Here is a 13632-nt window from a genome sequence, read left to right on the forward strand (position 1 = left end):
AAGAGAGCACTAGAGCCTTAGCATCAGTGCACAATTGTTCATCTGTTTTGAAGCAGTAATTCTCTTCAAAAACGCGACAGTTCCTCTCTCGCCATAACAACGAAACTACAGCAGCCGGTATGAGTTCCCATGCCACCTTTCCATTACGAGAAAAGCTATTATTGGACCAAGTACAATAAAGGTTAGCAGTTAGATACACTTACCTTTCCTAAAAATCCATATCATATGAGGAACACCAAATAAGTTAATGATGGCACATTAACCAGTAACAATCTTACACACTTCTATCTTACAAAAACAAAGGGTGTTTATCCCATCCAACGGTTGTAAATTTGCATTTTTGAGCCATCGACGATTCTTATTCTTCTCTGAAAAGAAAACATAAATCGTGGCTGAAAATGAAGCCCCTTTTTAAGCCCTAATCGGACGGGCGAGATCACTTCTTTCACCTATTCTCTCCTTCAGTTACAAAATCTAATTAATACCAATCCAAATAACCCCTAAATTAGGGATTTCTTCAATCCCCTCCCATTGTTCGCCGGTTACACAAGCCATTATCAAAACCATTATTTACAACATTCAATCCTCTGCATACCTAATAATCAATTTATTACGTTACACGACCCCCTTAAAATGTTCGACTACATAAATCTCGAGATAGGTTGTTTGTTGTCACCTTCCCAAGTTTCTCCATTTTTTTTCTTGAGCATACTCTCTGAAGAATACCAGGTAACTACTATCTTAGTCTGGATTGATTTTATTTTATATTTTTATTTGATTGGATTGTTAAACAACTCAGAGACCATCTCATTAGTTTTCTTTGGTATATTTGGATTTGGGTTTATTGAGTTTCTTAATATTGCTTAGTCAAATCTGTATACCCAAAACTAAACTAAATGTTCTATTTGGGGAATCGAAGAAGAACACGATACTCTCTGAGTATCATGTTTTTGTTTTTCTCATTTATAGAAATGAAGGAGTATCAAGATGCTCCCGTTTTATCTCAATCTTTGTTAATTGTTATATCAGTTTTTTCTCCCACCAGATACTTTCTGCAGAGGAGAACAATAGAAGAAGAATATTGGTGGTTAGTCTTGCTAAAGGAGTAGTAAGTAATACCGTTATGTGAAATTAATGGATAATGGTGGTTCTGAAATTTACACATTCAGAAACTGCACTTCATATGTCTGTGGAAATGCTTGACTGAAGAAAGTACTGATGCAGGTTGTTCTGTTTTCTTAATCAGGTGTAATATATGCAAATGAATGCAATCTATCCACTACCCAGGAAATCTCTGCCTTGGCAAATATTCTTGAAATGCTAGAAGTACTATTGATCTAACCAAAGCTGTGCATGTATTTGTATCACATAGGACAAATTTGTTGTTGACAACATTGTTCAGATGATAGTGGCTTTGACATCCGAAAAAATAGCAAATTGTAAGTTAATATGTTAACTGATATCGTATATTTTAATTTTGACTCCCTGTTGTGTTTTCCAACTGGAGTTCAATATAAGGATTTGTTTGTGAATAATGGGGGTAAACTAATTTTGATTTTGATACTTTATTGGATTTTATAGGGTTTAGATGGTAATGGATTGGTCCTCATTTATAGAAATGAAGGAGTATTAAGATGCTCCCGTTTTATCTCAATCTTTGTTATATCAGTTTTTTCTCCCACCAGATACTTTCTGCAGAGGAGAACAATAGAAGAAGAATATTGGTGGTTAGTCTTGCTAAAGGAGTAGTAAGTAATACCGTTATGTGAAATTAATGGATAATGGTGGTTCTGAAATTTACACATTCAGAAACTACACTTCATATGTCTGTGGAAATGCTTGACTGAAGAAAGTACTGATGCAGGTTGTTCTGTTTTCTTAATCAGGTGTAATATATGCAAATGAATGCAATCTATCCACTACCCAGGAAATCTCTGCCTTGGCAAATATTCTTGAAATGCTAGAAGTACTATTGATCTAACCAAAGCTGTGCATGTATTTGTATCACATAGGACAAATTTGTTGTTGAAAACATTGTTCAGATGATAGTGGCTTTGACATCCGAAAAAATAGCAAATTGTAAGTTAATATGTTAACTGATATCGTATATTTTAATTTTGACTCCCTGTTGTGTTTTCCAACTGGAGTTCAATATAAGGATTTGTTTGTGAATAATGGGGGTAAACTAATTTTGATTTTGATACTTTATTGGATTTTATAGGGTTTAGATGGTAATGGATTGGTCCTCATTTATAGAAATGAAGGAGTATTAAGATGCTCCCGTTTTATCTCAATCTTTGTTATATCAGTTTTTTCTCCCACCAGATACTTTCTGCAGAGGAGAACAATAGAAGAAGAATATTGGTGGTTAGTCTTGCTAAAGGAGTAGTAAGTAATACCGTTATGTGAAATTAATGGATAATGGTGGTTCTGAAATTTACACATTCAGAAACTACACTTCATATGTCTGTGGAAATGCTTGACTGAAGAAAGTACTGATGCAGGTTGTTCTGTTTTCTTAATCAGGTGTAATATATGCAAATGAATGCAATCTATCCACTACCCAGGGAATCTCCGCCTTGGCAAATATTCTTGAAATGCTAGAAGTACTATTGTTCTAACCAAAGCTATGCATGTATTTGTATCACATAGGACAAATTTGTGTTGACAACATTGTTCAGATGATAGTGGCTTTGACATCCGAAAAAAATAGCAAATTGTAAGTTAATATGTTAACTGATATCGTATATTTTAATTTTGACTCCCTGTTGTGTTTTCCAACTGGAGTTCAATATAAGGATTTGTTTGTGAATAATAGGGGTAAACTAATTTTGATTTTGATACTTTATTGGATTTTATAGGGTTTAGATGGTAATGGATTGGTCCTCTGAATGGATTTGCTTTGAATGTGAGTCTCTCATGGATTAGGATCCCAGTTGCCAATTCCAAATTTGGCTGCAGCTAAGAACAATTTGATAAAATAGGTACAAGAAGTGTAGAGCAGAAGTGGCACAATCATGAGAAGCAATGACCTTTCCCACTTTATGAAATTGTAAGTTGAATATTTCTTTGTTCTTCCCTCTTTATTGTACTTGATAGGTTTCAATTATTTTTTTATTTTTTTTTCCAGATAAAGCCACCAGATTTGGCATGATTTTCATTGGAATCAATCATCCTTCTTCTTATGATTAACTCAACAATCAGATTTTGGAAGAAAATAATGTAGGAAATGCAGTTGCCGCTCTATGGCTAGCATCAAAAGCAAAGGTATCATATTGAAGTATGCAAACTATTTGCTTATTTGCTCAAATGTTTGTTTTTTTTACAAATTTTAAAGTCTGGGATTTCATTTTTAAATCCAATGAAATAAATTTTGTTACTGAAAAAATATTAAACAGGTTCCATTGTTTGGTATCTTGGTAGTTGCATTTGGTCCATTTTAATCCTATCGTTCTAATGGCCAGTAGCCATAACTTTTGCAAACCTATATACACATTTTCTGTTGACTCCATATCGAACACCAATGACAAGTTTACAAAAATTGTGTACTTCAGCATATTTTGTTCGTCACTCTTCAATGTTACCATATTTTTCATTTTTGTTTTGAGTAGTACCCGGTCTAAACTTATACTGCAGTGATGCACGGTTACATGTATATTGTTTTCTGCTACACATTTTTAAACTTTTCTAGAAAACTAATTTTATGTCGGTGAAATCAATTAAGTTCAATTTGTATTCCTGAAATTCACCTTGATAGTGTGATTGCTAGATGGAAGGAGTTGTTAAATTTGAACCTCCTTTATTAATTTGTTTTGTTTTCAGTTTAGCTGGGTTGTTTTTCCAGCTGAATGTTTCTTGGGGTTTCCTTTGTAGCTTTGTTACATATCTTGGGATGGGTCTGTAAATGTTTCCAGGTTCTTGCTAATTAATGTATTTTTCTTTATCCGGCAAAAAAAAGAAAGAAATTAATTCAGTTCAGTTCTTTCAAACGAAGATTACGCTTCTCTTAATAGATTGAAATCTACTGTTAGACTCTTTCCATGTTTCGTTGCAGTAGTTGGTGTGAGATTCAAGAGCTAAATATCAGTAATTGACAAACCTGAAGAAGGCAAATGATGAGAGTCATCCAGGATATCCACTCTGAAAGCTTCATTTGCAATTGTAAGCCACATTCAGGATTCAACTGAATTAGCGAGAGGTAGAAAACAGGTGCAACTTTGTAAGGATGCTTACGCTTAAACAATTGAAGTTCTGCAGTATTCTAACAGGTGCAACATTTTTTCAGTAGAATAGAGTACTGGCCACACATTCAAGTAGAAAAATGTATAATTCCTGACACCATGTCATTTTCCAGTCACAGTGATTACATCTTAAATGGCAAATCAAGGTCTTCATTACATATTGTTTAACATGGTGGTAGTGCACCTGTCGTGGGAAAGTCTTAGCCTTAGAATTCTTCCAGTTATTTTATTAGTTTAGTCTCTCTTTTAATTAGGTATTGCCAACCGATATCAAACTAATGCTGAACTTTAGTGTATGTTCTTTTAGACGTTGTTGTGTAGTGGCAGAGCCATTTTTAGGTGTGGTAGCTGGACCCAAACACTTTGTTATCTTTCGTTAGTTCGTTGTCAAGTTTGTGTGTTTGTAGGATCGTTTCTCTGCATTAACAATATATTTTAGGCGAAGGTGCTCACAAACTTTTTACCTCTTTCCAAATTTGTAGGGCGAGATCAAAGTATTCAAATACATGTTAATGTTCGCTGCATATCATTTAGGGTAGAGGATTTGGGAAGATAGCATGTTATGGATTACTCTCAACATTTGGAACTGATTGGTTCGTTGTATGAATTTTTTTTTTAGAGCATTTAGTCGTTGCAAAGGTGGCACAAAAATACGATACGCTAAAGGAAGACATTCCGTAGGTCTGGGATATTTGAATTTTAAGTGTTTGATAATCCCATTGATTCCAATTGCCATTGATTCCAATTGCCATTGATTCCAATTGCCAAAAATAGGGTTCTTCTTCAACGTATTATTCATTAGTGGTTCATAGCGTTACGAAATAAATCAAACCCTTTTAACACCTTGATTATTTTTGCTAATCAATTCCCAGAGATGTTCGACTATATAATCCTCAAAAGAGGTAATATTCCCAAGGCTCTTAGTTTGGTTCTCTGTCAAATTACTGTAAGTTTGATTTTCGACGAATTTTATTTGTTTGTTACTCTTTCTGAAATATTTCTCTTATTCAGTTGTTCGGATTAGATGGGTATTGCTAAAAGTTTTGATACAGTGTTCCGGTTTTTGTTGGTAGAGGACATGTTGGGGAGACAAGCCATCATCCATCTTTTTAAAATGGTAAATGTTAATAGAATTTCACTTGATTTAAAGATGTATTAGGTTAGGGCTTGATTTGATGCTTCACAAAATTATCAGTTGTATCACATATTTCATTACTTTTGTTGGTAATTCTATTTTGTCCTGATTTTTGTTTTCAATATTATAATTATGTAATTGTAGCGTTTCCTTTTATTATTATTTTTTGTAATTTTGAGTTAATAAAGAACTGGGTTTTTGTGTCATCTATAACTTCATTTTTCAGAGAGAATTTATCTCTTTTTTTCTTTTTTTTTTTTGTACAATTTATCTCTTTGTTGGGGTTCATCTTTTAGGAAACAAGAGGGATGGTGCATGTTATGGAATTTGCATGGAGCTTTGGTCATCTGAAGGTGATCATCAAGTCAGATATATTTCTAAGGATAACACATTTATGGTTAGCCTTTTACCTGCTTTTTAAACTTCTTTCACTTCTTTATCATTAGCCATTTCCATTACTATTTGCAGCGACACATTTTATGAATTGAGGCTGACCATCAGATGAAATAGTTATATCAAGAGAAGTTAACGAATTAGTGAATTTTAGTTATTTTTCTTCCAAATGAATCAGTAAATTGAAAGTTTATCTCGGTTAGTTCGTCTCTCTTTAGACTTTTATTACTAAATTTTGAGTGGCTTCTCTCTATTGTTTGCACTACCTAGGTTGAAGTAACCTAACTATATTGTTAATAGATAGGGTTCCCAATTTATTAAAATTTTGATTTTGTGTACTTTTTATCTGCTGATAGAAAATTTTAATTAAGAAATTATAATCATTTTCTATGGATGTTAATTCAGAATTCAGATACCTTATGATGAAAAACTTGGGTTAAAATGGTTTCTTCTTCCTCATCTCCTTCACAGATTTTGATATTTTAGGCAAGTAATCAAAAGCAATATTTTGAATATTCTAAAAAGCTCAGGTGGTGATGAACGTGGTGACATTAGTGAAAACGGTAAAGAAGAATACAGAGCTGCCCTTGGAAGGACCCAACCCCATCATCACCAGATTGGCACGGTATATGTAATTATCTATATCCATAAATTTGCTCATTTATGTTAGAGAAAACAATATGTGATTAATTCCTATAGTTAATTTGATGCTTTGATAAGAAAACATCAGTTTTATCCTTAAGTTGTATAGACCTGGCTACGTGGTTCATTTGAATGCCCTACAAAATTTAGAAGACAGTCTTTTTAACCACTTTAATTTTAAAGAGTTACCTGATTGGCGTTGAAGCTCCTATGGGTAAAAATCCATACCTCTTTCGATTCAAATTTTGTCTTAAGTTTATTGTATTATTTTAAGTTAAAATAAACAAAGCAAGTTTTCAGAGAGTTCCTTATCAAGAGAATTTCTTGAGGTACACTTTCTCATTTGCGGAGCTGGGGAATCTGCATCCCATGTTTAAGATACATTGTAAATGTAATAACAATCAAATTAAAAATAGATACATGTAGAGTCAAAAATAAATTATTATCCACGTGTTCATGAGGAAATGATCAGATGACCGTATCTATGTAGGAGATGGATATCAAGAGATTGAGGTAAGATTACAAATGCCCAACAGTCTTTGGGGAGATGCGGCAAACCAGCCAACTGTTGCAAAAATTGTGCTACACCTGCAAGCCGGAGGTTAGAAAACCAACAACAGGGTAAACAAATGACTAAGGGAATTACTCTTATTTATATTATTGGGTGTACAGACTAACAAGACATGTTTTGCAGGTACGTAGAAAATGTTCGAATATACTGGAAGGACCGTGTTTATCGCTTTCTATAATACTGCGGGAATATAATGGAAAAATTAAAGGGGGTGACAGGTAAAAATTCGTTCCAAATTGCAAACTCGCATTTAAAACAAGTCAAACTGAAATAACCTTTCCTATCATTGTTAAAATTTAAGATGTTTGGTGGGTTCAAGTTTGTTTTTGTTAGGTATCTCCTTTCTTCAAAGAGTTATTGTCAGGTGAAGCAGAATTGAGCAAGCTTGATATATGGGGATACTACGCTACCAAAGATAACCATTATCTTACTTTACCAAGGAATACCTGCGCGCCTGAGTTTTAGGCCATTGGATTTAAAAATCCTTGCAGTTTTGATTCAGAAACACCATCTTATTTTTCTCTGTTGCCCTTGCAAGGTGGGAAGTTTGTTTTGTTCTTGCCTATTTTTAGTCTGATATTCTATTGTTATTTTGATCAACTTTATCATTTTCTTTAAGCTGGTGCTTGGTGCTCATTGTACTTTCTATTGAAATATTAACTCTCGCATCATGTTTTGTGTGGCCACTACTTTGTCAGTTCGATTGAACCATCTTGGAATATACTTATATCCTCCGGATACTTGCATTTTCTTCAGTCTTTCACTCATCTTCCAGCTGTAGGATTTATAACTTAGGTTAACTTGAATATGTGAAAAAATAGTTAGAGCATTGTTGGGCTAGGGAAGTAAATGTATACAATTCTTTTTGTATAAAGTGACACTCTAGCAACATGAGACAGAATGCGTGAATCTGCTCTTCTCTCTACCAGCTTAAAATTGATCACCCTTATTATATGAGACTACTTTGTGGGTGCGGAGGGAAAATTTATTGGTTTTTAGGAATGTCACCAACTTTCAAGACCTACGGAACAACTCTGAAACATGTGAAGGAAGATGTTTTAGCATATAAAAACAATTGACTGCAGCCAAATGGAACTAAAATTAAACAACGTGCCGAAATACAAACCAACATCAACTTATCGCCCAGTCATCCGTATTTGATGTTGTTTGCCAGCATTTTAAAGTTTAAACATGTCCATTCACTTCAGAGGGACCACCAGAACTGCAAACTTACGCTAAAATACACTCTACCGCACCCAAACCAGTAAGATGGTTTGAAATTCTGCACAACTTTGTCTCCAGTGATCATGTTTCTTATGGAAGTTTTCACGGGAATCAGTGCACGCTTCTGCAACGATATTTTTGTTTTTTTTGGTTTTGGCTTCTGCAACGATATTGATGCTAGCTTTGGAGGGAGGAAAGTCAAATATGATACTGCACCATCTCTTTTGAGGGTAACACGCATTTGCGTAATAGACGCAGAAATTCAAAGATAAAGGGAAGAGCCAAACCATTTTAGGCTACACATGGGTATAACAAAAACATACAACAAAGATTCCTACGTATCAAAGAGTATTGGTTAAAAAATCCACTAATTCATCAATGTCTAGATTCATGATGTGGACCCTTAAAGCTTTGATATTGTACATAGTGGTAACAGTTTCAAAAATTATCCTATAATTTATGCCTAATTGCCTTAGAGTATTTGTTGATTATGATCTTTGACAATTTAAACGCCTGAAAATGCATTCATGGAGATTGATTACTTAATGAAACGGCATATCAGTTGAAGAAAGTGTTGTTGTAAGTTGTAAAGACTTCGCATCAAGTTTTGGAAAAAGGCAATTTTTCGAAAGAAGAAAAAACGATCATACCCATATAACATCATTGTGCAGGTCCCCGTTACTTTCTTCTAAAGAACGGCATTAAATAGCAAAACAACTGGAGCATTGTCTAATATGTGATCTACACATCTCTCCCGCAGTAGCAAAAGAATCAAGTGACTGCTGCAGAAAGACATCAGAAGAAAGTTTGTAACTCAAGGTTCTATGTAAAATCACCATTTAACTTAACTTTGAAGATGCCGATAAAAAAATAACAAACTTAACTTTGAAGATGCATGCATAATATCGTAAGCTCTTGAGACTTTGTCAGAGTGTTTGATGTACTATAAAACTTACATTTTCACCAACAGAATTTTCTCTCAAGTCTTATGCTGTAGATTAGACTAAATCATCTAGAGAATTTAATTTGTGTTTTATTTAAGCAAAAGGAGACTTTTTCACCTAAGTAAGTTGGAAATTTAATACTTTCCTAATTGTTTTTATTTACAGTGTACGTCAATCAAAACAGTAGGATTGCCATTATACTGATGATGATGATGGTGAGTAAGCTATGCAAATTACGGTAAAAACTGCAGTATAAGATAACAATTTCGTCACACACAATGGCAACCAAAGTGAGTGGATGTAGGAAAGAGGAGACGATTATGACTGGGGACGGTTTATGTATTCAATAGTGCCAGTAGACAAGGGCCGATATGATCCAAATATACGCCACTTTCAGCTTGAAATAATACGCGTTTGATTGGGAAGATGATCATTGTTTCTTGCCGAAGTTGTTTACTTGCTCATGTTTCCATGGTAGGCCGTCCACTACATGAGATGCTCCCATAACTTTTAATTTTTAATATTATTTTTTCCTTGCTGTAATATATACTACCATTTACTAACATTTCCTGTAACTGAGGAGTATAACTTTCTTTATCGATTTCGGTCATCCAAACTTACCATTTGCTAACAGCAATAAATTGAGGATTTTGTTGTGTGCTAATTATAATACATCTAGGTGATAGTCTGGGTAAAATTATCACCTACGACTCCTAAATGGTTATTTCTCTATTAGTTTTCTTCTACTTATCCACTCATAGTCTCATTTACTCTACTCTTAAGTTGTGGAAAGATCGGCATCTCTATGCATAAAATTATTTAAAATTAAATGAAAACGAGTTTAATTTGAGAGATTCTTCATATATATGTTTGCGTTGTACTAACTTCTTAAATTTCAGCTCATTTTACAGCTTATTTTGGAATGTAAAAATCTGCAGAAACAAGACCTTATTTTCTTGATCGGTTAATAGGAAAAAATTCATTGAAAAAAATGTACTTAAAGGGGTACCTCAATCCAATAAATACAACCGACACAAAAAAAGGAGACCACATTTGGAGTCAATCACACAAAAAAAAATCCAAGTGGGAATAAAAAAAAAAAAAAAAAGAACGTCTCATATCCAACTAAAAGCGGCCGATAGAAATTCGAGTCCCATAAAGTTATCACCATGTTAGACTCCGCCCAAAGATAAGCTAATCTTAATATCTGGAATTAGACTTTTCAAGTTTCTCTTTTTGTGATTGAAGCAAGATCTTATAAAGTAACTTATTGATTAACAAACCCTTATAAAGTAAGGTATTGTCTGTACATTACTAGAGATTATTTGCAGGTTACTAGAGACTAGATTGACGTTAAAATGAGATTTATTTATTGGTACTTGGGTTTTCTTGGGGCACAATTTTTTAGCTAGATTATGTTTAGTTTTGAGTTTTGTACCTGGAATGACAAGAGCCGGAGGTGCGAGTTCTAGGTGTCTCTATTTCAGGCAACAAACAAAAACCCAAGTATCTATATTTTGGACTACAAACAAAACCCGGAACGTTACGGCACGGGTCATATCCTAGTCCTTATTAATAAAAAAACTCTCGGTCTTAATTCGGCAGCATGGCGCCACTTGAACTTTATATGTGATCTTGGTTTACGTCATTTTAATAACAAAATATTAAAAGCATCATAAGCTTTTGATGAGCAATGATGGGTAAACTGAATTTTAATTTAGGTTTTTATCAATATCTTCATTGAAGAAGAAGACAAATACGAATTATTAAAGTTATAGTCAAATTATATTTGACTTTTAAAGGTGCTAAATAGGATAAATTACAATTGAAAAGTAAAATTATTTTGGAAATTCTGAGATGGGTGGCAACTAGGAAAAGTGTAGGTGGAAAATAGGTGAAACCATTTAGAATTACATCCTTTTTATCGTTGGTTAGAAATTTAGAATTACATTCCTGGATCGTTGACTTTGACCAATAAAACATTTTAGCCAAGAGAACTAGAATTATACATGTACAAATAAAACTTCCGTAAAATAATAGGTTTGGGACCATCCTAATCCTATTATTTTAAAAAGATACTTCCATAATATATTTTTGTTTATAGGAGGAAAGAAAGACTCTGCGGATCGTCAATAAAACCGGAGTCAACTCAGTGCTTGATCTCTCGTCAAATTCCATGAAAATCTTCTGAATCAATTCTTTTTTTTCTTATTTTTCTTACTCAGAATCTCTTCCATGTCCATTTAATTTCTTTCTTTTCCAATTCAAAGTTTTAATTTCTTCCATATTTGTTCTGTTTAATCTAGGTTTAGTTTCCGTCAATTGGCTCTTTTCAAAATTTTTTTTGGAGATTACTTGATTTTTCCCCTCAATTGGGTTTCTAAACCCTCTTTTATTGTTCATTAGCCTGTAGATTTCACCCTTTCTCATATTCTCCTAATTTCCTTTCATCTTTTAATTTTTCTTAAAATTCGTTTTTTTCCTGCTCCTTTTAGTTTCATATAAATTTCATATCAATTTCTATTTATCAATCATGTATAAAATAAAATTATCTTCAGTTTGCTAACCACTTGTTGTTTGATTTCATTGATTTTCAGGGAAGGAGTTATTGGAGCTAATGCTCGGTTGAGGCTATTTCAGGCCAGTTACTCGAATTCGAGAAGAATGGATGAGTCACAAATCATTTGGGATGACTCGCTTTATGGCGGCAAATTTTTCTTCATAGCAAGTAAAGTATTTGAATATTTTTTTGAAGACAAATATTCAATGATAAATGCTTAGAAGTATGACAAGAATGAAATTGTTGCACACAATATAAAAATAAATTTAGAGATTGGGTATAAGAGAAAAAGGGTATCTGACTGATGTGTATCTCATGTCAGTGACTGTGCTTCTTTTGTCTTTGGAAATATCGATCAACAATTCCAAGTGACAATTTTTTCAGGAGGAACTTTTCACTATTGGCACGCAAGCAGAGATTTTATGACTATGAGATCATCCATATATTTCGTATTCTGCATTCCTCACATGTGTCAAGAAATTGCAGTAGTTTCTTTTCACTATTTACATGCAGGAAGATCGTGTTAGAGCACTGCTCGGTCGAACTCGCAAGTGTTGCTATCTCAATCTTGTTTGTCAATGTTAGTGATCAAAACTATAAGTATTGATTTCTAATCTACTTATAGTGATGTCTCGGACTAGGATAGATTGTGTAGTTGAGCATTACACTTCACGGCTTTCATCAATTGAAGACGAAGAAGTACTAAGGAGAGCTTGTGGAACTTCATCAAAAAAAGGTATGTGGAGACTAAAACTCATCTATCACTTGGAAAGTCTATTTCTACTATATCTCCTATATTGAGGCAAAAGTCGTATTACTATATAGTATTCAATTATACATATTTGAGGTTTCGAATTGAGTTTAACTCGCTTACATATTTCTTGAAATATGTGTCGGTAAGCTTTCGCTTCAACCAAGTTCATCTTATATTCTTGACGAAAGTCAAAAGATGATCATGTGAAAATCCCCGAGTAACATCTTACATGGTTTATGTGATACAATCATTTGGTGTAGACTTGGAATGTTTCGTTATGATTATTTCAATAACTTAAAAATTGCTTTGATGCTAATGGTTCGTGAAAACATCTATTGACATCCTCTAAGAAAGTTTCAATGATTGAAATAGAGTTTAGAACACTTAACCATCATTGGATTATAAACATAGTATGCGTTCTTGCATGTATGTGATCCATGACCGGAACTATAGTATGCGTACCTGTTAGTTGTGAAATTCCGAGTACCTAAGTACACATACCCGTACGCGTACTGGCGAAGGGTTTGGGTCCGGGAATTTCTGCTGTGTTTGGAAGTATGTGTACCCGTTTGCATACTGGCGAACCCAAACTCAGACCGGCTACTTTGAGTATGTGTACCCGTTTGCATACTTGAGTGGTTAAAGTTCTAAAATCGGTTTGTTCATGAACTAATACATTTATATAATAAGGAATGCATTCTTTGCAAACCGTGGCTATAATGTTCATGAATTGATTCGAGTGGATCAAACCGATTTTGCTTCAATTGTGTTCTTGTATACTTCTATGAGAATATAGCAATTGAACAACTCTATAACTAGTTTCATTTGAGTCATTTGAACTAGTTGTGGTTAAGATGAATAAGGTTGATATGAGAGTGTTCATATAGTTAACCTCGGTTAACTACTGTTGAGCCAACTTAGTGTACACGTTTAGGTACGGTTACTCAAACCTAAATGAAGGTACATTTCATTTGTGTATAACAAGCTAAGTTCGATCTAACAGTTGAAAGATATTAGATTGAATCTAATCAGGTTTTCATCTAACAGTGAATATTGAATGCTTTGTTGCCAAGGTAACTTCGATTGCAAACCCTGATTTCAAAACTATATAAGGGAGAACTCTAACAACTGGGAAACCTAATCCCCACACCTCCTATGTGATATTAGT

At 33.8% G+C, this 13632-nt stretch overlaps 1 long non-coding RNA gene across 38 annotated transcripts; it reads left to right on the forward strand.

Moving 5' to 3' along the window:
- Positions 1–473: 473 nt before the first annotated feature.
- On the forward strand, positions 474–7727 carry LOC113357674. Of its 38 annotated transcripts, XR_003363818.1 has the most exons (15): positions 474–729; positions 1046–1108; positions 1247–1748; positions 1887–2719; positions 2862–3052; positions 3131–3267; positions 4055–4268; positions 4861–4922; positions 5114–5143; positions 5315–5358; positions 5673–5773; positions 6241–6394; positions 6902–7032; positions 7106–7200; positions 7302–7727. It is a non-coding gene; the product is annotated as an uncharacterized LOC113357674 (long non-coding RNA). The 38 variants fall into 38 exon arrangements; XR_003363810.1 differs by having other exon boundaries at positions 4055–4922; positions 5114–5187; XR_003363809.1 differs by having other exon boundaries at positions 4055–4922; positions 5253–5358.
- Positions 7728–13632: the final 5905 nt, after the last annotated feature.

Source organism: Papaver somniferum, chromosome 3 (genome assembly GCF_003573695.1).
Source record: "Papaver somniferum cultivar HN1 chromosome 3, ASM357369v1, whole genome shotgun sequence".
NCBI lineage: Eukaryota > Viridiplantae > Streptophyta > Magnoliopsida > Ranunculales > Papaveraceae > Papaver > Papaver somniferum.